This window comes from Equus caballus, chromosome 4 (genome assembly GCF_041296265.1).
Source record: "Equus caballus isolate H_3958 breed thoroughbred chromosome 4, TB-T2T, whole genome shotgun sequence".
NCBI classification, from domain to species: Eukaryota; Metazoa; Chordata; class Mammalia; order Perissodactyla; family Equidae; genus Equus; species Equus caballus.
Genome location: NC_091687.1, coordinates 15,784,339 through 15,809,005, shown reverse-complemented (window position 1 = coordinate 15,809,005; position 24,667 = coordinate 15,784,339).

The window sequence follows — 24,667 nt, the reverse complement described above, 5'->3', positions numbered from 1 at the left end:
AGGAGACAGAGAGAGGAAGGATTAGAGATGTAGACAGGATAGACTTTGAAGGCTGAATGGAAGTGGACTGTGGGAGAGGGTGGAGTCTTAGGTGACTCTCTTGTTCTGGGTTAGAGAGTTGACTGAAAGATGGATCCATTCCCTGAGAAGAGAGTCACAACAGGAAATGCAAGAAGAAAAGATTATGAGATCAGGATGTATGCTTCTGGTAAAGATGGAGTAACAGGAACTGTAGGTACCTTTCCTGCCTGAAAAAAAAAAATCTAGAAACAGAAAAAAAGGCAAAATACATAAAACAACAGTTTTCAAGATATTGGATATCTGATAGTGAAGGACAGTGATCCCTGAGAGCTGGAAAACAAACAACATGAGCCCTGTAATGCCCCAACTTACTGTCTTGGGAGAATTTCCAGGTGTGGCTCACAGAGAGGAAGTTGAGGAGTTGGGCTTGAGAGACTCAGGTGATTAGAGTGCTCAAGACAGAGAGCTGCACAGAGAGAGAGCTCTGAAGGTCTGCAGGGGGTGCCCCTTGAGTTTTCAATTAAGAATCCATGAAGAAAGAAGCTGAGGTCAAGGAAAGAATCAACTCAAAAGATCAGAGAAGAAAATACCCAGCATTTGCACAGAGCTGGTAAGAATGCCTGCTCCCACCAGCCAGATGGGAAAGCCTCATAATTCACAGTTCGTGGAGTGGAGTATTCAGAAGAGCTTAACTTCAATAGTGGGTAAGAATTGGCCCCAGGCTACACATTGCTCCATCCAGCCTAACAAACCTTCTAAGCAGGACCTGAAAGATTCAGATGATTTCTATGAAGATAACTGCATCCAAGAACAAAACTCAAGAATATTTATATGATTACAAAAATGCCCAGCACCAACATAAAATTCACAATACCTGACATTTAAACAAAACTTACCAGGCAGCCAAAGATGCAGAATAACACAACTCATAACGAGGATTAAAATCAATCAATCAACCAGATTGACCCAGAACTGACACAGATATTAGAATTACCAGACAAGGACACTAAAATATATAAACAATTATTATAACTATGTTCAAAAAGCTGGAGGAAAAACTGAACATGTTAAGTAGAAATATAGAAGCCTTAAAAAGGCCCAACTCGGGGCCAACCTGGTGGCTCAGTGGTTAAGTGTGCATGTTCCACTTCAGCAGCCCAGGGTTCACTGCTTCAGATCCTGGGTGCAGACATGGCACTGCTTGGTAAGCCATGCTGTGATAGGTGTCCCACATGTAAAGTAGAGGAAAATGGGCACCAATATTAGCTCAGGGCCAGTCTTACTCAGCAAAAAGAGGAGGATTGGCAGCAGATGTCAGCTCAGGGCTAATCTTCCTGGAAAAAAAAGGCCCAACTCAAACTTCTAGAGCTGAAAACTACAATGTCTGAAATGAAAAACACCCTGGATGGGATTAAAGCAGGTTATACATCAAAGTAGGAAAGCATAGTGAACTTGAAGACATAGCAATAGAAACCATTCAAAATGAAACAGAGAAAAACACTCAAAAAAATTATCAAAGCATCAGTGATCTGGGGAACCACTTCAGGTGGCCTAACTGATGTAGAATTGGAGTCCTCAAACAAGAAGATGTAGAGGGGTGAACAAAAAAAATATTTGGAGAGATAATGGTCAAATTTTTTCCAAAGTTAATGAAAATGATAAGCCCACAGATCCAAGAAACTCAACACATTCCAAGAACAAGAAACATGAAGAAAAGTACACAAAGGCATAGTATGAACGAAATATTCACAACTAAAAAATGTTAAAAGTAACCCCAGAAACATGACATGAAACACAGAAAGGAAGAAAGGCAAAGACAACTGCAAGAAATAAGGCAAGAAAGAAGATAGGAAGCAACAACTTCAAAGTACCAAAAAAAAAAATTGTGAACTTGGACTTCTATACTTAACGAAAATATCTTTCAAAAACAAATACAAGCACTTCTGGAGCGGTGACATGAGGAGCTCCACAAACCCTCATCTCAGCAAAACAATGACCAGTGAAAATTGCTTTTTTTTTTTTTTTTAAGATTTTATTTTTTCCTTTTTCTCCCCAAAGCCCCCCGTATATAGTTGTATATTCTTCGTTGTGGGTCATTCTAGTTGTGGCATGTGGGATGCTGCCTCAGCGTGGTCTGATGAGCAGTGCCATGTCTGCGCCCAGGATTCGAACCAACGAAACACTGGGCCGCCTGCAGCGGAGCGCGCTAACTCAACCACTCGGCCACGGAGCCAGCCCCAAAATTACTTTTTTAAAGACAATCATTTACAGTCTCTAGAATTTGTCTTAAGGATATAGAGCAAAAGGAGAAACATTTATTCAAGAAAATCTACTAAATCTCAGTAAAAACAGTGAGCTACTACAGCATTTGAGTACTGACCCTCTCTTTCACCTCCCCCCTGCCAGAGCTCAATGTGATGGAACCCATGTTCTGGGCAGATACAGTCAAGAAGATGGGGCTCCCTCTCCCTTCACTTCCCAGTTGAGGGCTACAGTTATTCCCTAGGAGGAGGAAACCACCAGGATTTCTCACCTCCCCCTGCTCTGTGTTGCAGAAGCTCTAATCCAGGCAAGTGTGGCTGAGAGCCTCTGGGGATCCCTTTTTCCACCCAACCCCTAGAAGCTCTACCCAGGTACAGCAGACTGAGAACACTGAACCCAATCACCCTCAACCCAGATTGCTCATAGGACAGGGGTTCAATGCCAGGAGAGACAAACCAAGAAGACCAGAGGCTAATGCCTATGCCCACCATATCAAGCGTAGAGTGGGGATATCACTCCAAAAGAAGCAGACCACTGTCCTGACCCTCAACCTCAAAACAGTGGCACGTAAGTTCTCAGAGAGACAGAGAGACAAGCAGAGAGAACAGACTGCTCTGTGGTTCTCCCTGAGGGAACTGACTTCTTGTAGAAGAGAAGATAGGGAAGTTCAAGCCTAAGGGCACTTCCAAAGACAATGGAGATCTTGGTGGTCAACAACTAAGAAGAGGCTGGCAGCTCCAGGAGAGTAACAACTGAAATGAAACCAGCTAGAAATTTAACATAGAGAATTAGAGAAAGAGACAGTGGAAAGGAGCCCTCCTAGGGTTGGAGCAAATTTCAAAGACTGACATCAAAGAAAGCCCTGCTAAGCAGCAAGACATTTACTGGATCAGACTGTGGAGCAATGTATGCTTCAGGGCTTGTCAATAAAAACAGAGCGATCAGCTGGAAATTAGTGGAGGATATCTGCTGGCCGTGATACCAGTAGAGTTCAACTAGGATATCAGGTAAACAGTCATGGTAGCCCAGCTAAAACCCTTGTCAGCCCTAGAAGAGGAGAGATTGGGTTGATGCTCAAAGCTGTGCCTTCTGAGGAGTGAAATCAGTGGATGCACACGAAGGGGATATAGACCAAAATAGTCCACGCAAGTCACTAAGCAAATGAGCAAGCAGACAAGAAAACAACAACAAAAACTCCTGAAGAGATGACATCAGTATCCATAGTTGCTACAATATATTACCTAAAATGTCTAATTTCATAAAAGAAATATAAGCCATGTAAAGAAACAGCAAAGTGTGACGTACACTCAGTGTTGTGTTTTTTTAAGCAAGCAACAGAAATTGCCTTTACCTTTGAGGAGTCCCTGATGTTGGAGTTAACAGACTGAGACCTCAAAGCAGTGATTATAAATATATTCAAAAACCAAAAGGAATCATGTTAAAAGAAGGTATGATAACAATGACTCATCAAATAAAGAATGTTAAAGAAGAGAGAGAAATTATTTAAAAAGAGCCAAATGGAAACTCTAGAGTTGTAAAGTATAATAACTGAAATGAAAAATTCAATAGAGAGATCCTAAAGTACATTTGAGCTGACAGAGAAAAACTGAGTGAGTTTGAAAATAGATCAATACAGTTTATCCAATCTGAAGGAGAGTAAGAAAGAGAACAAAGGAAAATGAAGAGGCCCTCAGAGAACTGTGGGACATCATTAAGTACATTAACATACATGAAACTGGAATTCCAGAAGGAGAGGTAAGTTTGCAGAATTTTTTGGAAGAAATAATGGCTGAAAACTTCCAAAGTTTGATGAAAAATATTCATCAACACATGTAAGAAGTTCAACGGACTCCAAGTAGGATAAAAACAAAGAAACCCACAGTCAGACACATCACAAAATATTGAAAGACAAAGAGGAAATTTGAAAACAGCAAGAGAAAACTGACTTGTCACATACAAGGGAGCCAAATCACCTTAATGGCGAACTTCTCATCAGAAACAGTGGAGGCCAGGAGGCAGTAGGATGACGCGTGCAAAGTACTGGGGGGAAAACATTGTTAACCAAAAATCTTATATCAAGCAAAGTCATCTTTCAAAAATGAAAGCATAATACAGACATTCTAAGATAAACAAAACTGATAGAATTTGCAGCTAGCAGACCTGCCTTACTTGTAATACTCCAAGAAATATGACAGAAAGTTCTCAGTATTATTAAATATTTATTTCTTCTCTTAGCCAATGTAAAAGGAAATTGCATAAAATAACATCTATAAAATTGTATGATTGGGCCTGCAGCAAAAGGAATGTAATACATTTGACAGTAACAATATAAAGGAAGGGTGGGGATGAGGCCACAGTGGTGTACAGGAAACGAGCACTGATAGTAGTTTAATCCACAGGAGGAAATGAAAAGAGTCAGAAATGGTAAACAATAATGTTACTATTTTTAAAAACTCCATGAGTGCATTTGTTTTCTCCTTTTGTCCCTTAGCTTCTTTAGAAGACATGGGATTATATAAGGCAACAATTATGCCCACGTGCTGTCGAGTTTGTAACACCCCTGGATGTGATATCAATAACAATAATAGCACAAAAACAAGGGGAGTTGGGGGAGGCAGCTGCATAGGAGCAAATTTCTACATCTGACTGGGATTAGGCTGGTATAAATCTGAACTGGATCTGATATGTTAAGGGGTGTGTATAAGCCCCAGACAAACCACTAAGAAAATAGCCCAAAAATATACTTTAGAAAACCATTAAAGGAATTAAAATGTTATATTAGAAAATATCCACTTGAGACACAAGGAAGTAGCAAAGAAGGAACAGAGGAAGGAAGTAGTTGTGAGGCAGTTAGAAAACAAAGCCTAAAAGCAGATTAAGTCCAATCACGTCAATAGTAACATCATCGAAGGAAGAACAGGGAGATCCCAGATTGGGTTTAGCTTGGTTTCTCTGCCTATTTTAAACTCCCTAAGCCCTGAGGGGCTTGGCACCACACCAGGCTGGCCCTGAAGCTTCTTGACATTCAGGCCTTTCTTGGTCTCCGAGTGGATGTCTCGCCTTCATTGTACTGCGCATTGTGCTGAGTACTGCTCTTGGTCTTTATTGCTCTTGGGTAGATTCTAGTTTCCAGGAAAGCCCACAGAGCACTGAGTCTTTAGTTTCCTCACATTGCTGCTGCCTTCAAGTACGCTCAGCCTGAGCTGGGAGGTCTGTCAGTGCAATCTCTGAAGTCTTATCCTCAGTCAGGAAAGACCCAAAGCTTGGAGATTCACTTCCATTCTTTGTGAACCTCAGTTCCTCAGTTTCCAAGCTTCCTCCTCTCTCAAGCCAAATATTGGATGAAGATTCCTTGCAACAGCTGTGGCCACTCAACAGCACCCATGGAGTTCTCACCCCCGTGAGTTCCCCAGGCCTGGACCAGAGCCGGGACCCACAGGGACAGGATGCAGTGATGTTCCTCTTCTGCCTCTGTGGGAGAGGGCCTCACGCTGGGGACCCTGGCCAAGGCTTCCAGCTCCTTCTGGACCTGTACTGACCTCTGATCCCTCAGTGGACTCCTGCTCCCTGGCCAGAGGATTTGGGAGCTCTTGGGGTCCAGGCACATGGCCCTACATGTGCAGACCACCCAGACGCTGGTAGTGGTGGCAGCCAAGCCTGAGAGGCACGGGTTGGTGAGCAGTCATTCTGGATCAAGCTTTGTGAGTCCCATTCAGTAAAGTGTGGGGAGACACTGACCTTGCCCTCCCAGTCTGGAGCCAGAATCTTGCCTGCAGCCATCAGACAGGACCCATCCGGCTTGACTGTACTTCTGACCTCTTTCTGGAAGAGCTCTTTAGCTTGGCTTGTTATGAAAACAACAAAGATGTTCCCAGCATGAACTGATGCTGGGAACTGAGCTCTGTGCAGTTTACCACACGGTTAACATTACCAAGATTATCTTCAAAAACCATAGGATATGAGGAACGAGACTCCTTCCCTATCGGAGCAGTAATATTGAAAATCACGGCAAATGCATCCCATTCTATCTGAATTCCTCTTCCGGCCTCCCTGGTTCTTGAACGTTCTTTCCCCTGCTTGTCTGTGTTGTCTTGGTTCCCTCTCGACCAGCTAATGCTGTCTGCAGGCAGCTCTAACCCTGAGTGTTTACATCCGCAGCTGCCTCAACTTCTCTCCCAGGGACGCTCCTGATCCGAGATGTCTCAGAAGCTGCTTGGTGCTGAGGCCCCCTGCTGGTGACTCAACCCCAGGGGCGGCCTAAGGTGACAGAAAGGGCCAAATTTCTACTTTGTTTAAGGGAGAAAAACAACTTCCTTAACATTTTCCTTGCCTCTATATTGCTTCATAATTTAAAAATAACTATTTTAAAAGAGGAAGAGATGGGGACTCCTCCACCACTCTCTGAAAATCGCTTTTGCTTATTCCTAGGCGGCTCGTTGAAGGCCCACATGCCAGGGCATTGAGGGCGCTTCAGGAGTTCAGAGATGGATTTGATAAAGTCCCTACCCGTGTTCCTCACAGCTCTGGCACGGAGCCATCCCCCGAGAGAGTCATGACACATGTGGGCAGGGGTCTTCGCCCAGCTGGAGCTTGGGGGGCTCAGGGAAGGGGGTCCATGTGGCCATGAGAGTTTCACTGGAAGATCTGCCCAGAGGTGTCTAGGAGGAAACAGAGCGAGAGGGAAGGGCCTGTGAAAGAGCCAGAGTGGGAAGAGAGTCTGGCTGACCAGAAGCCTCAGGCAGAAGGAATAGAGAGAGGACCAAGGGCTGGACAGAGCAAAGTGAGAAGGCAGAGGGACCTACACTCATCCACTTGGCACCAGAAACCCAGGACATCCAAGCATAGGAACGTCCTGGCTACCTTGTGACATGATAGATGAGCAGGGGGCAGGCAAGGAGCCCAGCCTCCATCCTGTGGAGACTGAGGGCTCTTTACACCACTGCTGTCATATCCTTCTTTCAGAAAGTCACTTGCTGCTTCTGCCCACTCGGTGACCACAGCCTGAGCACTGCCCCCTCACACCCCATGACACGCGGAGCTCACAGCACCTCCTCAGACATTGGCATCTAGGGTTTTACAATGGTCCTGTGAGCCAAGGTAGGTCCTTACCTCCCACAGAGGAGGAAGCACGGGCACCGGCTCATCCTGCAGAGCCTGGAGCCCTCACTCCCAGCTCCTGTGAGCCATCCATGAGTCAGTTCCCCAAGAGGCAATTGTCCTAAGACGGCTTTTCCTTAAGAGCTCATTCAGACCATGCTTTTTCCCATCCCACAGGCAGGACTTTTTTAAAAGCGTGATAGCTACAAAAATGTGGCGTTGGCAAACCCTGACCTTCCTTGGACCCCAGTTTCCATCTCCCATGTATGGTTTGTGGCGTGGGGTTTAATCAACCAGTGATCAGCAAAATTCCTCTCCAGCCCTGACGATTTCAGGTTCTTTGTCTGGCCTTGGAAAAGCAGTAGGTCATCTTTGCAGAGGATCCCAGCTGGTCCTGTCTTCTCAGACAACTTAGGACATCTGGTTCGAAATCAAAGGACAAAAAGCTGTGGGTCCTGGAGGAGGTGGGAGGACAGAGGACAGCTGTCCTCAGGGTGTAGTTGCGCCATCCCCCTGGGAGACGGAGGGGCCCTCCTCATACAGGGCCAGCCTCCCCACGTAGCGACAATGCGGGGGCAGCAGCCACATCAGAAGCACAGACATCCACCCTTGAACTGGCAATGGGCAATGGGCATGAACATTCTGCTCTGACCTAAACACCAGAAATGCAGATGTGGGCAACAGCTATCCCAGAAGACTTTAAATAAGATGATTTGTCTGTTTCCGGGGAGAGTCCTGCCCTGAGAGATAGGGCACCAGGAGCAAAGCTCAAATGCATCCGGGCCTCAGTTTTCTTATCTCTGAAGTGGAGAGAGCCCTGTCAGGGATAAAGAAATCACAATAGGAAAACTCATCCAGCATTCTACCAACAAACGTGGATGGAGTGCCTACCCTGTGTCATACACTAGTTCCTGGAAGTCAAAAATGAAGTCCTTCTTTCCAGAAGCTCCTAAACTAGTATGTTACACCTCTCTGTGCCTCGTCTATAAGTGGACGTAAGCATACTAGCCTGTCTTGTAAGGTTTTTTGTGAGGATTTAATGAGTTGAAGTACACAACACACCCAAAGCAGTGCCTGAGGCCACAAGGGCATTTCCGTGGAGGGAACAAGGAGGCTTTGACGGGGGCGGGTCACTGGGACCAGACCTTGAGGGGTGAGCGAGAGAAGTGGAGAAGGCAGTGGAGACCACGCCTGAGAGAACACGCAGTGTGGCAAGCAAGAAGTGCCTCAAGGCTACGGTCAGGCACCAGTGGTGTGGAGGGGAAGGTGGCCCAGTTCCGGAGGCCTCGGGACGCCACATCCAGGGTATGGACTCTGTTTTGTAAGCAGTGGGGAGCCAGCGGGATTCTCTTAGCAGAGAGTGCGGCATCGTGGGACTTGTGTTTCAGGAAGACATCTTCAACTCCGGGCGGAGGATACGTGGGAAATGCAGTAGATGCTGGGGGAAGGATCGTGAAGTTATATTCAGTTGGTTTCACCCTGAAAATCTCCCAGACATTTTGGTTGGTGGGTGAGGTTCCTGAAAAGTCAACCAGCTTGTTTCTGCCTGTCGTTGGGTGGGTTTGTAGAATATTCACTGATATCACTGGGCAATTTTATCATCATAATCCTAACGAATTGTATTTCCAAAAATAAAGGCATATAAATTGTTGATAGGAAAATTTCTCAATTACACAATGCTCAGTTACTCAATACTCAGTACTCAATTACACAACAAACGTAGTGATAAAAGAAAGTCAAGTGCCAGAGGGAGCCAGCTTCCTCTTTGGTTTAGAGATAAGTATGTCCTTGTGAGGAACAAAGAAAGAAGAAAACAGGAGCAATTCCTTGATACTCAGCACCACCAGCCCAACTCCTGGAGAGCCTCGCATTCCCCATGGAGCTGAAACTGAGAATGAAGAAGTTAAAAAAATCTTCCCCAGAGCAAAAACATTGCGATAAGCTTTGTTAACTGTAGCTTAAAACTAACCAGCTCTTTCTGTCCTCCCTTAGCATCTGAGTGACCTGTCTCTCCCAGGGAGTCAGGGTTCAGACATCAAGATTCAGCCTCACAAGGCCAAATGCAGGCTGAAGATGAAAACTAACCAGAAAAGTCCAGACAGTCAAAGGAAAAGAAAATTAGTCTTTAAGGCCAAACACAGGCTGGCAGAAAGGTGCCAACCAGCATGGCCACATGCTCCCCCTTCCCTACCTAAAACCCCAGATAAAAACCCCTACCTATTCCCCTTCCAGGAGGTGGATCTGAGTTCGAATTCACATCTCCTTGTCTGGCTGCCTTTTGGATAATAAACCTCTTTCCTTGCCACAAATCTGATGTTCCACTTATTGGCCCTACTGTGTGGCAGGTAAACAAACCTGTGGTTGTGTTCAGTAACAGAGCCTGTCCATAGTCACCCAGCTTCAGTAATGGGGACCTCCAAGGGGAGTTTTGCTGTTGCCAACTAGGTCACCTCATCTGCACAGAAAAGATTCGGGACATCCAGGGCACATGCTGTCAAGAAAAAGCCAGGTTGGACCCAATAAGATAAAGGCCAGCTGGTGAGGGAACAGGGCCTCGGAGGGGTCCCCAGACCTGGAGCCTTCTATCCAGTGGCTACAACCGTCAGGTCATGCCAACCAGCCCACCGTGGCCTGAACACCACCCAGTTTATCTACAATGAAAAACAAGCTGGAGGACTGCTCAGCAACGTGGATTCTCCCATCTGAAGGCCAGCATGTTCCCTTCTGAGGGGAAGGTCTGGGTGGAAAGTCAGCACTGTGCTCTTCAAGTTGATGGGAAAGTGCAAGGCCAAGTCCAGGGAGGGGTGGGGCCGTGGTCAAGGCCAGTGTCCCCAAGCAGCTGGCCCAGGGACAGGCCTGCTCAGTGGCTGGTGTCTTCGAGTGCACCCTGAGACATCCCACCCTGTGACCCTGTGGAGACCACGCTGCCTGCTTTTCACCATGAGGAAGTTCCTTTTTCTCTTTAGTTTGCTGAGACTTTTTGTCACGAATGGCTATTGAATTTTATTTTCCACATTGAGATGAATTCTCTCCTTTCTTTGTTCTGTGAATGTGGTGACTTACATTGATTTTTTTAGTGTAAAACCAACCTTACATTCCTGGGGTCAAACCCACTTGGTTAAGGTGCATTATCCTTGCTCTGTAAAGCTGGCTTCAACTTACTAACATTTTCTTAAAGATGTTTGCATCTATATTTGTGAGGGATATTGGTCTGTAATTTCCTTTTTCTGTAATTTCCTTGGCATGTATCGGAGCTATGCTAGACCCATAAAAGTAGTTAGAAAGCATTATTTCCTATTCTATTTTATTAGCTTAAGACTGGTGGTTAATTCTTTCTTAAATGTTTGACAGAATTTACCCATGAAGCCACCCAGCTCTGGGCTTTTGTTTCTAGGAAGGTTTTTTATTAAGAATTCAATTTCTTTCAGCTACAGGGCTGTTCAGATCCACTGTTACGTCTTGTGTCTGTTTTGATAAACTGCTTTTCAAAGAATTTGTTCATTACATCTAAGTTGTCAAACTTATTGGCATAAATTTGTTCATAATATTTCTCTATTACCCTTCTTATGTCTGTAGGATCTATTATGATGACCCCCTCTCCTTCTCGATATCGATAATTTTTGGATTTTTTTTCCTTTTTCATCGGTCTTTCTAGGTTTTTGTCAATTTTATTCGTCTCTTACAAGAGTCAACTTTTGATTTTATTGATTCCTCTATTGTCCCATCTGCTTTCCATTTCATTGATTTCCACTCTTATCTTTAATATTTCTTTCCTTATACTTACTTGGGTTTAATTTGCTGTTTTTCCCTAGCTTCTTGAGGTGGAATCATATCATTAATTTAAAATTGTGCTTCTTTTCTAACATAAACACTCAAAGCTATAAATTTCCACTGAACACTTTTTTGGTGCATTGCACAAACTCTGATATGTTGTGTTTTCATTTCCATTAAGGTTAAGTCATTTTCTAAGAATTACCCTGAGATTTTTCTTTGACCCATGGATTCTTTAAAAGAGTTTTGTTTAATTTCCAAATATCTTGGGGATTTTTTAGATATCTCATTGTTATTGATTTCTAATTTAAATTCATTGTGGGCAAAGAATACACTGTGGATGATTCTAAGCTTTTGAAATTTATTTATTGAGATTTGTTTTTTAAGTTTATGTAGATAGTCCATCTTTGTGAAGATGCCAGACGTCCTTGCAGAAAATGTTTCTTCAGTTGCTGGGTGTCACATTCTATAAATAACAATTAGGTAACATTGATTGATGATACTCTTCAAATCTTCTATAGTTTTATGGATTTGTTGGCCTAATTGTTTTGTCCATAGATGAAAGCAGGGTATTAAAATCTCCAACCACAAAACTCAAAAATCACTTCCTCAGGGCCGGCCCCATGGTGTAGTGGTTAAGTTCAGCGTGCTCTGCTTCAGTGGTCCAGGTTGGCAGGTTCAGATCCCAGGCGCAGACCTATACTGCTCGTCAGCCATGCTTTGGCAGCAACCCACATATAAAATAGAGGAAGATTGGAAAGGTCTTAGCTCAGGGTCAATCTTCCTCAAAAAAAAAAAAAGGAGGAAGATTGGCAAGAGATGTTGGCTCAGGACAAATCTTCCTCAGCAAAAAAACAAAAACGAAAACAAAACACAAACAAAAATCACCTCCCCAAATGACAGAAAATAAGTGAACAGTGAAATTTCTATGCAAAACCATACCCTCAACATTACTTGAAAAGAAATAATGCAAAGACTGCAAAATAACTATCAGTAAAAACAGAAAAAGTAACAAACCCCAGTGCTAGGTCTCACCCACTGCGCCCCAGCCCTACACAGACTGCCAGAGAAAAACCACAGAGGAGGGGGCTGCAGGGGCCAGGAAAAGTGACCCTGGGGAAAATGAGACTCAGCCAGCCCTGAAAACATCTCTCACATTCCAAAGGACCGTTTCAGGGCCAGGCAGCACGTTAAGGGGCAGGCATGATTTAAAGGAACTGTTCTCCTAAAAAAGCTGAGCAGGAAGGAAGAGGGGCAATTGGTGAGGAGAGGGGAACCAAGAAGGGATAGGTGTAGCGTCATTCAAAACAAAAACCCACAAAATCAGAGGACTCGAAGTCCCTCCCCCAAAGTAAACCCTGCGTGCCAAGGATCACAGTCACCAGGTGGACAGGAAAGGGCGGTATTAACTAGGAATCCCGTCATAAAATAGACAAGGGGAAACAAAATCCATAGAGAGCTGCTGCCAACAGCAGGAAATGAGCTTACACACAAATCAAAGCAGGAAAATCCACTCTTTCTCCAAGAAAAACATGAAGAACAAGAAGAAAACTGTGAGTGTATGCTCCAAACAGAATTAGATATAGGCAAACAAGCATTTGAGGATATGAAAAACCACCTGGAATCAGAAATCCAGATCTCAGGAACAGAAATGGACAATAAAAGGGAGAAAAGAAAAAAAGAGCCAATTGAACTCAGAAAAGAAATAGAAGAAAAAGACAAAATTATCTTGGAATTGAAGAACAGATCAAAAGGTGACCAAGAAAGAATAGACTGAAATGCAAATTTAATACAAAGAAACGTAATCAGAAAATGCAGCAAAACAACTGTGAGGATAAAAATGACACAAAAAAAGAAGTAAAACAGGTCAGAGAGAAAGGAACAGAAATGAAGACAAGCAAAGAAGAAATAGTGTTCGTGTTCCTGGAGTCCCTGAGGAAGAAAACCCAAACAGAGTAGAACCAATATTCAAAAGTGTAATCCAAGGAAACATTCCAGAAATAGGAAAAGACTTGAATCTGTGCATCGTAAATGGCCCAGCAAGAACCTGAGAAAATTAACCCTGAATATCAAGACATGCTTTACTAAAACTATCAGATATCAAAGATGATGAGAAAATCCTCAAGGCCTCCTGGTCTAAAGAACAAATAGCTTAAAAAGAATTAGATGAACGCCAGACCTTTCAAAACGCACAAACAAAGAAGACGACAGGGGAACAGCATCTTTCAAAAACCCAATGAACAAACGTATGAAAGAGGATCTGAATCCAGCCAAGCTGTCATTCAGGTATCAAGGCTGTAGAAAAAACACATTTCAACATGCAAGAATTTAGGGAATCCTTCACCCATCAGCCCTTCCAGAAATCTCAGTTAGTTCATCTTTCTCTTGAGTTGAAAGCGCGCCACTAGTGCCACTCAAATTCCCAGTTTGACTCAAGATTTGGAGTTGACCCTCTGGCATCCTAGAGATCCCCCCATCCTGCCCCTAGTGACGTGTGGGATGGACAAATGGTGTGAGTGGAGTGGGAGAATGGTGTTTGTAAAAGAAATAAAGAAACCTAATATCCCTTACCCAAACTGCCCAGGCACTCGGTTTTAGGAAGGAGTCCGTATGGACGTTAAGGATCCAGAAACTGATATGTTTAATCTCTCTGTGCGTATCAGGGAGCCCTGTCCAGGCCCAGCCTGTCTTGCAGACCCCGTGGGATGTGGGTGGTGCTGCTCCATGAGAGCTCTGGCCCTCCTCACGCAGAGACACCTGCAGACAGATTGATGCCCTGGGACTTACCCTGTGGGCCTCTCCGACTGGGGCGAGGGAACACACATAAGTAAAGACGGCACCAGGCACAGAGCTCCACTGCTGCCCCTATGTGGCATGGACAGGTCTTCTCTCTGTGCCTCAGCTCCCCTGATAGGTGACAGGTGCTGATAGGTGGTGTAGGGGGAGACTCTGAAAAGGACCATCCCCTGAGGACCAGGTTAGAGGGAAAGGATGAGCCTAAACTACACGGAGCCTCCAGCAACCCCAGGACACCCCCAGTTAAAGATGTCACTACACTCCCCGGGTTTCAGCGGGTAGGGAGGCAAGCGGACAGCGCCTGAGGTCCAGTAGAGGAGAGTGAGTCCTCTTGCGTGTCTGCGTCAAGAGGCATCAAGAGGCACTGGCGATTCTCTCACCCCCAAGTCCGTGTAGGGGTGGCTAAAAGTGCAGACATTTGGGATCAGATGAAAACAGGGTTCAATCTTTTCTCACCACTAACCAGCTGTGTGGCCTCAGGAACGTTGCCTAACCACGCTGAGGCCTCAGTTTCCTTATCTGCAAAATAGCAATAAAAATAGAATCTGCCCAGAGGAGCGTGGCTGGATCACAGGATACTGGGCACTTCTGCACGGTTCCCAGAACGCAGTGAACTCTCAGGAAGGATGTGCTATTTTGTTTCAGGAAGCCCAGATCCCACCTTCTTCCTCTCGGGGCTTTGTGGTCTGGAAACCTATTAATTTCTGGCTAAAGTAGCCACCAAGATACCTGCCTCTCCCAGCCCTTCCTGCAGGCCCCGGGACCCACACCGCTTCCATCTCCTGGGTCACCCCACTTTCTCCCTCTCATGGGAACAGATAGCCGTCTCCCCAGCCTGCACTCCTGTTGTCCCCCAAACGCGTGATATGAATTGAAGAATCCACTTTTAAGAAACAAGCAAGGAAGAGAGAAACAAAGAGTTCAGAATCCCCCAGACTCCTTTCATCTTTGTCCTGCTTCCTGAGCTCCCTTCTGAGGTCACCCTGAACCAGGTGGGGTTCTCCTGGCTTCTTCTGAGGCTGGTCCTGAGTGATGAGTGACTGGGACTAGGGGGCCTCGATCACTGTTTCGCTGGGTTCTTCATCTCTGCAGGCACTTGGGTCTCAGAAACAATTCACCTCTGTCCACTTTGGCCTGCAATAACACTTGGTGTTTTATTCATTTACTCTTTCTTTCAAAAAAACATTATTGAGCACGTTCTTTTGTGAAGTTTCCACCACTGGTCTCCATCTGTCACGTGCTCAGTTCCTTACGTCTTCCATGAACTTGCGGGCCACAGAGGGGCAAGGACCATCTCATGATGGGTCTCTGACTGGGACTCCACTTCTCCTGCAGAGAAGAGCTGTGGTCCTGCCCTAGAGCACATGTGTCCTATCATGTTGCTGAGGAAGTAAAATCAGGGACCCTACAAGTTAGGGGTGAGGGGGATCAGAACCCAGGTGGGCCCTACTCTGCCCTGTGCCAGCCCCACTGCCCTGGTCTGCTCAGGCTGCCAAAGGAAAGTACCACAGACTGGGCAGCTCGAACAACAGAAATTTATTTTTTCAGGTCTGGAGGCTGGAAGTCTAAGATCAAGGTGTCGCAGGGCTGGTTTCTCCGGAGGCCTCTCTCCATGGCCGGCTTCTCCCTGTGTCCTCGTATGGTCCTCCCTCTGTGTGTGTCTGTGTCTTCATCTCCTCTTCTCATAGGGACACCACTCTCATTGGATTAGGGCCACCCTAGTGACCTCATTTAACCTTACCCACCTCTCTAAAGACTCTGTCTCCACATACAATCACATTCTGAGGTCCTTGGGGTTAGGACTTCAACGTATGGATTTGAGGCAACACAATTCAGCCCATAACACCCACACCTCTGGGTTCCCATTGGCAGCGCATGTTCTGAATTTCCCATCAGACCAGGAGCCTGGGTGGTGGCTGCCCAGTACCTCAGAGTCCCCTGGTCCTGTGGCCTGAGGCTTCACAGCACAGGCAGATAGAAGCCCACCAGCTAACAGCCCTAAAACCATCCAAGAGTGTGAGGCAGGTACACACGGGACTCATCAGAAGTCAGTGTCGACAACCAAAGCAATGCTCTGCTAATGCACTGAAACTTGAACTCCACTCTGCTGATAGAAAACCGTAAGTTAAGCCACACTCAAACAATGGAATGTCATGTAACCCTTAAAAATGAGGTAATAACTTGTTCACTGCTGGGGGCAGTGCAAACTGGTGCAGCCACTATGGAAAGCAGTATGGAGAATCCTCAGAAAATTAAGGATAGATCTACCATATGATCCAGCTATTCCTCTGCTGGGTATTTATCCAAAGAACTTGAAAACACAAAGGCATAAAGATGCTTGCACCCCTATGTTCGTTGCAGCATTATACACAATAGCCAAGACGTGGAAGCAACCTAGGTGCCCATCAAGGGACGAATGGATAAAGAAGATGCGGTATTTATACACGATGGAATACTACTCAGCATAAGAAATGACGAAATCCAGCCATTTGTGACAACATGGATGGACCTTGAGGGTATTATGCTGAGTGAAATAAGTCAGAGGGAGAAAGTCAAATACCATATGATCTCACTCATAAGTAGAAGATAAAAACGAGAAAAAAAAAAACACATAGAATTGGAGATTGGACTGGTGGTTACCATTGGGGAAGGGGGGAGGGGGGAGGGCAAAAGGGGTGATTAGGGTCACGTGTGAGGGGATGCACTATAATTAGTGTTTGGGTGGCGAACATGATGTAATGTATACAGAATTCAAAATATGATGTACATCCGGAAAAAATAAAAATTTTTTTAAAAATGAGGTAATAATGTTAATTTATCGTGTGGAAAGATGTTCACGGTATGGCATACTCACCTACATATCTGAGATGCAGAAAAGCAGAAGTTCAGGGACAGAAACATTCATAGGGGTGTTCCGGCTCCAGCTGGCACATAACAAATGGCCACCTTGACCTTCAGGTCATGGTTCACCATTTGGAGCAGTTTACAAAGAATCTTTGTTCCAGGGGAGCACTTTGCCAGCAAAACCCCACAAACGCAGCATGATCTCACCAAGTTTAATGTTGCCCAAGAGTTAGAAACAATCAGAAGCCCCAGCGGCCAAGAAGATGGCTGCCTTCCGATTTCAGAGAATAACCTCGGACAGCCTTCTTTTCTCAAGACTTTGTGCCCCTTATTTACTTGAATAATTCTTGCAAGAAATGGTACCTTAAGACCACAGCTACTGCTGCATGGGACATGCTGCAATGTGATTCCTAAACCAAGTTCTGCCCCAGGAAATTTATATCTGAAAGAGTTCAACATAATAAAACCCACTGCTGAAATTCTCAAGACCCTATAACACATAAATGAGTTTGGGAGAATTCAAGACAAAGCCCTTAGGACTTTAATTATGATTCCAAAAGTGGTACGGAACTTCCCTATAGCAGATAGTTTTAATTAATCCTGGAACAGCATCCAAGCATGTTCCCCTAAACAGCACTAATAGTACGAGCCAGAGGACTCATACTCATTTGAGAGATACAGATAAATGTCCAAAATTCCGATGCCCGATGCGGGGTCTGTCTTGGTTTCTCGTCTCTCTTATTGTTGAGGAGTTAGAGTGGCGTGAGCCACAAGCCCAGACAATCTTAGGACTGGGGTCCAGCACAGGTCCCGCAGCAACACTGCTCTGTGCACCTCCCTGCTGAACCCTGGGGTCCCGGCATCCTCATGTGCCTTCCAGCAGGGCGTGCCCTGTAATTCTGCAGGTCCTGGTGGAGAGACGGCAGTCCCCAGCCAGAGGTCATCAGCTCCTGGCCCCTGCAACCCCATGGTGGGTCTCCTGCCTTTTCACAGGAGTAGAGTCGACCTGAGGGGAGGCTGGTGGAGGTTGATGGGTGCACTGTGAACACAGAGCAAGAGCCCATGGGGCTGCCTCCAGCCCCTGCCGCCAAGCGTTCAGCGCAAAATGTCAGCCCACTGAAGGACTCTCAAAAGACACAACCTCTCAGAAATTGCGCAGCCGGTCTTCCCCCTAAGTTAAAGCCCTGCCTCCATCCCACCACAGCCCCCACTGGAGACAAGGCTTCGGCCCTGTCCTTCCCTGCACCTCCTCCCCCACTCTCCAGATGAGCTCGGCTGCCCCTCACCTGTGTGGCCTCCTAAAAGAGCAGATCACACCGTGACTCCTGCCAGGGGCTGAAAACATTCAAATGTTCCCCCATGTGGGAGAAGACCCCCACCTGACCCCACTCCGCCCTATTTTGGGAAGTTCAGGCGAGTGTGAGAGCTGCGGGTTAGGGAGCAGTGGTTCTCAGACTTAAGAGTCACAGGGAGCTTGTAAAATGCCGACTTCTGGGCTCTGCCTCCTCCCTGGCAAGTGGGCACCTGGCGAGTGGAACCCCGACGTCCAACCGGGCTTGACGCCCCAGCCGTAGCCACTGCTCTGAGGGTCCTCAGCCCTGGTTGGGCATTGAAGTCACCTGCTCACACCCGGGTGCCACCCTCTGAGATCATGACTCTGTTGGCCAGAGGCGGGGTCCCAGACTAGAATTTTGCAAACTCCCAGGTGACCCTAACATATGACCAGGCTGAGAACCCGCTGCTCTGGGCCAGTGGTTCTCAATTCGAGCTGCAGACCCCCCGGGGGCTTGGCCCGACCACAGTTTGTGGCCCAGGGGCCTGGGTGGGCCAAGGGTCTGCACTGCTAACAAGCCCCTGTGATGCTGGGCCTCGGGCTGCACTGTGAGAGCCGCTGCCCAGACCTCGCTCTAACTTGACCTTCTCAGAAAGACCTGGCCTTGGCTGCAGCACCCTCTGCACCCCACCTCCCTCTATCGCCTGTTCTATTTCAATGGTCCTATTTTCAGTGCGTTCAAGGGCACAGGTGGGGCAGAGCCTAGAGCAGGAGGGCCGTGGGGAAAGGAGGAGACGGGGTTCCTACAGCCCTACCCAGCACAGGTGAGACCACGTGAGACAGGTGAGACCACGAAGGCACCAGCCAGGGGAGGATGACTTCCGGAGGAGAGGAGGAGTGTGCCAGGGAGAGGCACACAGACTCCCAGGGACTGGGAACTCGATTTCCTAACACGGTGCACGTGGCTTTGTGTGTGAGTGCTCCTCTTCAGGGTGGACATACATTTTATGTGCTTCAAAATCCTCTTTCGGATGCAGGAGCCAGCCTGCAGTGTGGTTCTCGGGGGCCCTGAGGGAATGGCCCCACCCCATGCCCCCTTTTTAAAGGGCTCCCATGAACCCAGCCTTGCAGATGAAGGTTCAGCCTCTGTGCCACCCTGCCCTGTCCCTCCTGGGGGGAGGGGACACCACCAGGGGGTGTGTTTCCCACAAATGAGCCGTGACTGAACAGACAGGAAAATCAGGAGGGCTTCGAGTCACCCTCTCAGGAGTGTCTGCCAGCACCACACCCCTACTCTGACCACGGGGAAGCCCATGTGCCCGCAGAGACCCACCCAGGACCCCTAGCCCCCCTCCCTTGGCCTGTCTCAGCCATGTACAATGTAATGTCTTAATTGGGATCAGACCACCTCTGCCGCACTCGAAGACCATCGCACAGGCAGACCTTCCACCCAAACGCCCTTCCTGGCTCCGCCTACCGCGTGCACGTGGTAAACCAGACCACCCTCATGCCCAGCTCAGGCCCCCCTCCTCTGTGCCAGCCCCAGGCAATGGCAGGCCCCTCACGGTGCTCCTGGAGCCTCTCCCGTATTGTCATAGTCTGTGAGCTCTATGTTCTCCCGTGCACCAGACTCCCAGGGCCTGATTTCCCACACCGTCTCTGAGACCTCTGTCGTCGTGCTGTGCCCCGATTGGCAAAATTGAAACCCAGCTTTTGTCCAGACTCCAGGGCACAAGTCGTGCTCAGGGGTCCCAGAGCTCCTGTGCCTCTGTCAGGTCCTGAGGCCTCCCTGACACCCACCCTTCCCCCAGAGAGCCCACTGACCTCTTAGACCTCACATCTCCCACCCCAATCCACATGGATGCCGGTAAGATTCCTGCTTCAAGACGGCAGCCGAGGGATACAGACAAGCCTGGGTCCCTGAGAAGCACCCCTGCCCCCTGAATGGAGCTCAAGTGCTGGCACGTCCTCTGAGCAGGTGGAGGGGGGCCACCTGGGGCCACAGAAACAACTGGAAATCTCGGATCCTGAACAGTTTTGACACCCTCCCCCAACCCCTGCCCTGGGGGAGGGCTGCCCAAGGCTCACAGTAGGTCCACCCGGGGGGATGCTTTCTTCTCACTGCCACTGGGGGCGGCTGTCCGGGGAGCTGGTCATCCACAGATAACAGCCATGAGCACAGATGCAAATCTGTGACCAGGCAGGATTATTCATCCGTCTCTATAATTCGCCCCGTGCAGAGTTTAACAGGAAATCTGGAAGTGACAAAGGTCAGGGATGAGCACCATTCAGCTGCATTGGCAATGGGCCTTTCCAGAAGGTTTAGATTTTCAGAACAGCAGGGTCTCGTAGTTGAGACATTTCACAAATGTGTCCTTTTAAAGCCATGTCCTTTGCTACCACTGCAGCCAGCTTTTCCCCAAACGACGGGAACTTGCCAACAAATGCTGTGGTTTTTGCCAGAAATCTTTTTATAGATTTGACTCTAAAACAAGGCTACTTTCTGGACTTTTGGCGCAGGTGTACCGGAACCGGGGTCTGCCCAGGTAGAAGGCAGGTACCAGACCTGACCAGGTGTCCTCAGGGCTTCACCAAGGATGCAGCCCTGGCCCAATCACCCATGGGACAAGAATAACCGCGCACACCCATTCTCCGGACGGGTCCTGGGTAGCTGCAGCCTGGAACTCAGCCTGTCCCTTGTGGGACAGGTGTAACAGGCATGGTAGCCATCAGGACAACCCTGAGTGCCATCCCCCAGCCGCCCAAGCAGGGGTCTCAGGCCGGGTGCCTTACCAGCCTCATCCACTCACCATCGCGGAAGTCCCAGCATGTACACATGGCCTTTCCCCTCAGTTTTGTTTTAGCAAAGGTACACATGCCCCAGTTTCAACTGCAAAATGAGGTTTAAGCATAAAACAACGGCCTCACCAACTCCCCCATTTCCTCCTCCTCAGCAGCAACTTTGATTCTTGCAGCCAATTATGTTGGTATTTTTTTCCAGCTTCATTGAGATGTAATTGACATACAACACTGTGAAAGTTTAAGGTGCACAACATGGATGATTGGATATATGTGTATATTGCAAAATGACCCATCACCTCACATAGTTACAACTCTCTTTTTGTGATGAGAACTTTTAAGATCTATTCTCTTAGCAACTTTCAAGAATACAGTAGATATTGTTGACCATAGTCACCACGCTGTACGCTGGAGCCACAGAACTCACTCATCTTACAACCAGAAGTTTGTGCCCTTTGACCTACATCTCCCCATTTCCCCACCTCTCAGCCCCTGGTAAACGCCACTCTACTCTCTGTTTCCAGGAGTTCGGGGTTTTTTGTTTTCGTTTTTTGGTGAGGAAGATTGGCCCTGAACCAACATCTGTGCCATTCTTCCTCTATTTTGTATGAGGGTTGCTGCCACAACATGGCTTGATGAGCACTGTGTAGGTTCGCACCTGGGATCTGAACCAGAGAACCCTGGGCCACCAAAGTGGACTGCGTGAACCTAACCACTACACCACCGGGCCAGCTCAGAGTTCGGGTTTTTTAGATTTCACGCATAAGTGAACTCACACAGTATTTGTCTTTCTCTGTCTGACTTATCACTTCACATGATGCTCTCCAGGTCCACCCACATTGTCACAAATGTCCTCCTTTTTTGTGGCTGACCCCACCTCCCTCTCGCTGACTACCATGCTGAGTAGCAGGCCCTGCTTCTCTTGTGGTATGTGTGCACTTGTCCCTGTAAAGGGGGAGGATTTGGCTCTGTACCACCCCCTCTGCAACCCCAACACCCCATGCCCCCGAGACCTCATTCTCCCTTGGGTCCCACCATATTTGGGTAATACTGGAAGCCAGGCCCCAACAATAACTGTGTACGTGCCATCAGAACAGAGCCACATGCACCCTGGGGCAGCCCATCTGTCCTGACCCCCTTTTTATGCTCCTGCCTTTCATTTCTCCACTACCCCCATGCTAGCGTAGTTCACCAATGGCCCCACCTACCTCCTCTGAAGAAGAGCACCTTCCGGGATCCACAGCTTCCCAAGGCCACATCTGGAGAAGGATGCCTGGGGGTCCCTCTGCCCACAGAGGGTCTCCTAGACCCTGGCCATGGTCCTGCTTCCTGATTTACTCCCTCCTACCTGCAAGCTGGATGCGCCACGTTGCTGCCTGGTGATGGAGTTGGACCTCACTCCTGTAACTTTGCCAGAGTGTGTTGCTGGATTTCAAGGTTTGTCCTTGCTGCCCTCTCGCTTCTGCAGAACAGCCTAGAAGTCGACCCTAGAGGCTTCTGCTCACCTCCCTCTAGTCTCCTTCCTCTGGGTGGGGCCCTCTGTGCCCTCCCTTCCCCACTGCTCAGGGCCTCATGCCTTCAGCCGGGCTGTGCCCTCTGCCTAGAATAACCTTCCAGTCTCCACCTGGCAAACTCCACCCCAAGCGTCAAGACCAGATTAGCATCCGCTGTGAAGCCTCCCTCAGCTCCTCAAAGGTTAATTTCTGCCATCAGCACCACCTCCAACCCCAGTGGGCTTGAGCTCTTCCCAGAGTTGCCCATTCCGTGGGTGAACACAGTCTGTCAGTTGTGTCCTTTGATGTGCAGAGTTTTAAATTTGATGTAGTCCAATTTATCTGTTTTTTCCCCTTTTGTTGCCTGTGCTTTTGGTGCCATATCCAAGAAATCATCTCCAAGTCTCACGTCATGAAGCTTTTCCCTTCATGTTTTCTTCTAAGAGTTCTGTAGTTTTAGCTCTTACGTTTAGGTCTTTGATCCATTTTGAGTTAATGTTTGGACACGGTGTGAGGCAAAGGCCCAGCTTCTTCCTTGCATGTGGAGATCCAGTTTTCCCAGTACCATTTCTTGAACTTGTGCTCTATTACTGTTCCATGCAACCAAAACAACCTTGCGGGGAGAGTAGGAGGAGAAATAGAGAAAAGGTAACAGGGACCCCCATACCCTTTGAACAAAACAGACCCCTTTTTCTCCTCTGGCCAGAGAGATGGTGTGGGAGCCAGCCTCCAAGATGGCCCCCAATTATCCCACATCCCTTGTGCCCTCCCTACCCTACATTGTACCACAGTCATTGTGCGTAATCAGTAGAACATGGCAGAATTCTCCTCTGTCACTTCAGGAGAGGCTGCCTGCCATGGAGAGACCCATGTGGCGAGGAGCCAAAGTGCCACATGCATGGTGCCCCAGGTGAGGCTTCAGATGATGCAGCCCCCGCTGACAGCTTGACTGCAACCTCGGAGGGACACCCAGCCAGAACACCCAGCTGAGCTGTGACTGGGAGCCAGGCAAACAAAGGGTTATTGAGAATCTGATTAGTAACTAATATGGTCTGTCAAATGTTTTCTAGACAAGGAGAAAACCCAATGCTTTTCAGAAGTTGATGTCCCCGTTTTTGCAGATGTTGCCATCTTACAGTGAAACTTGCACAGTTGCAGCAAGACCCCTGAAAACTGCTCCAGCTCCAAGTGTCCAAAAGTCACCACAGACCCATTATGTAATGGCATGTTCCTTGAACTCATTATACAATGACACGTTACACTGAACTCACCATGTAAAGGTACCTTGAACTCGATATGTAATGGCCTGTTTGCCTGCTGCGCGTGAGCCCTGATCAAGCACAGTTGTTACACGGTTGTAACGTATCCTCCGCATTCTTGTGTGTAAAGCCTCCATCAGCACTTAGCTCAGGCAGACGCTGCGTTGGGAGCTATCCTCAGGGTTCTCCATTGCTTGTGCAAGCAATAAGCCGTTTCTTCACGCATGTCAGCCTTGGTTGTGCTTTTCAGCTCTGCACTCACCAAGAGACAAATGCACTGAGTTTGGTTACACAGCCACTCTCAGATTCCTGACTCTCAGAAACCCTGTGAGAATATAAAGGTTTGTTATTTCACTCTGCCAAGTTGCTGGCGCAAGTTATTACGCAGCAATGGGTGACTAATGCAGATCTGTCTTCTTTAGGGGTTGAGGTGTGCCATGTAGCACTGCTCTACAAATGAGGCTGGCCTTGGGGCAGGGCTGGAAACAAAAGATGAGGAGAAGTAAAGAAAGAATAGGGACCCCCCCACATACTCTTCCAGGTGTGGGGGCCCCTTTGTCTGATCTTCTGTCAAGAAACAAGGAGTTTCTCCTGGAGCTTTGGCAGAATTCCAGGATTCAGCCAGACCTCAGGCCAAAGCCAGAGGTGAAGGATGAAAAGGAAACCACAGACCTCACTCCTGTTACGGGTGGTTTTAACTTCAGTCCCCTGTCGGCCTGCATTGTCTTCCTGGAGCCCTCAGGTTACTACTGTTGGATCTGTCCAGAGTTTGTTGCGACCCGCCGCATCTTCTGTCTTACCTCTTCCAAATTCTGCAGAGGATGCTGTGGTATGAATGCAATCCATCCCATTACTTAGTCATTCCCAAGTGAAGGACATTCATAGTGTTCCCCATCTGTGACTACTGCAAACAGCGTTGCAGGACATGCTCATCTGTGCCCCTTACACTTGAGGATATAAGTATTTCTCTGGGATTGATGCTGCGTTGGAAGGAATGCCCCTCCTTTTCCATGGAGACTGCTAAATTGTCCACCAAGAAGGATACATTTATT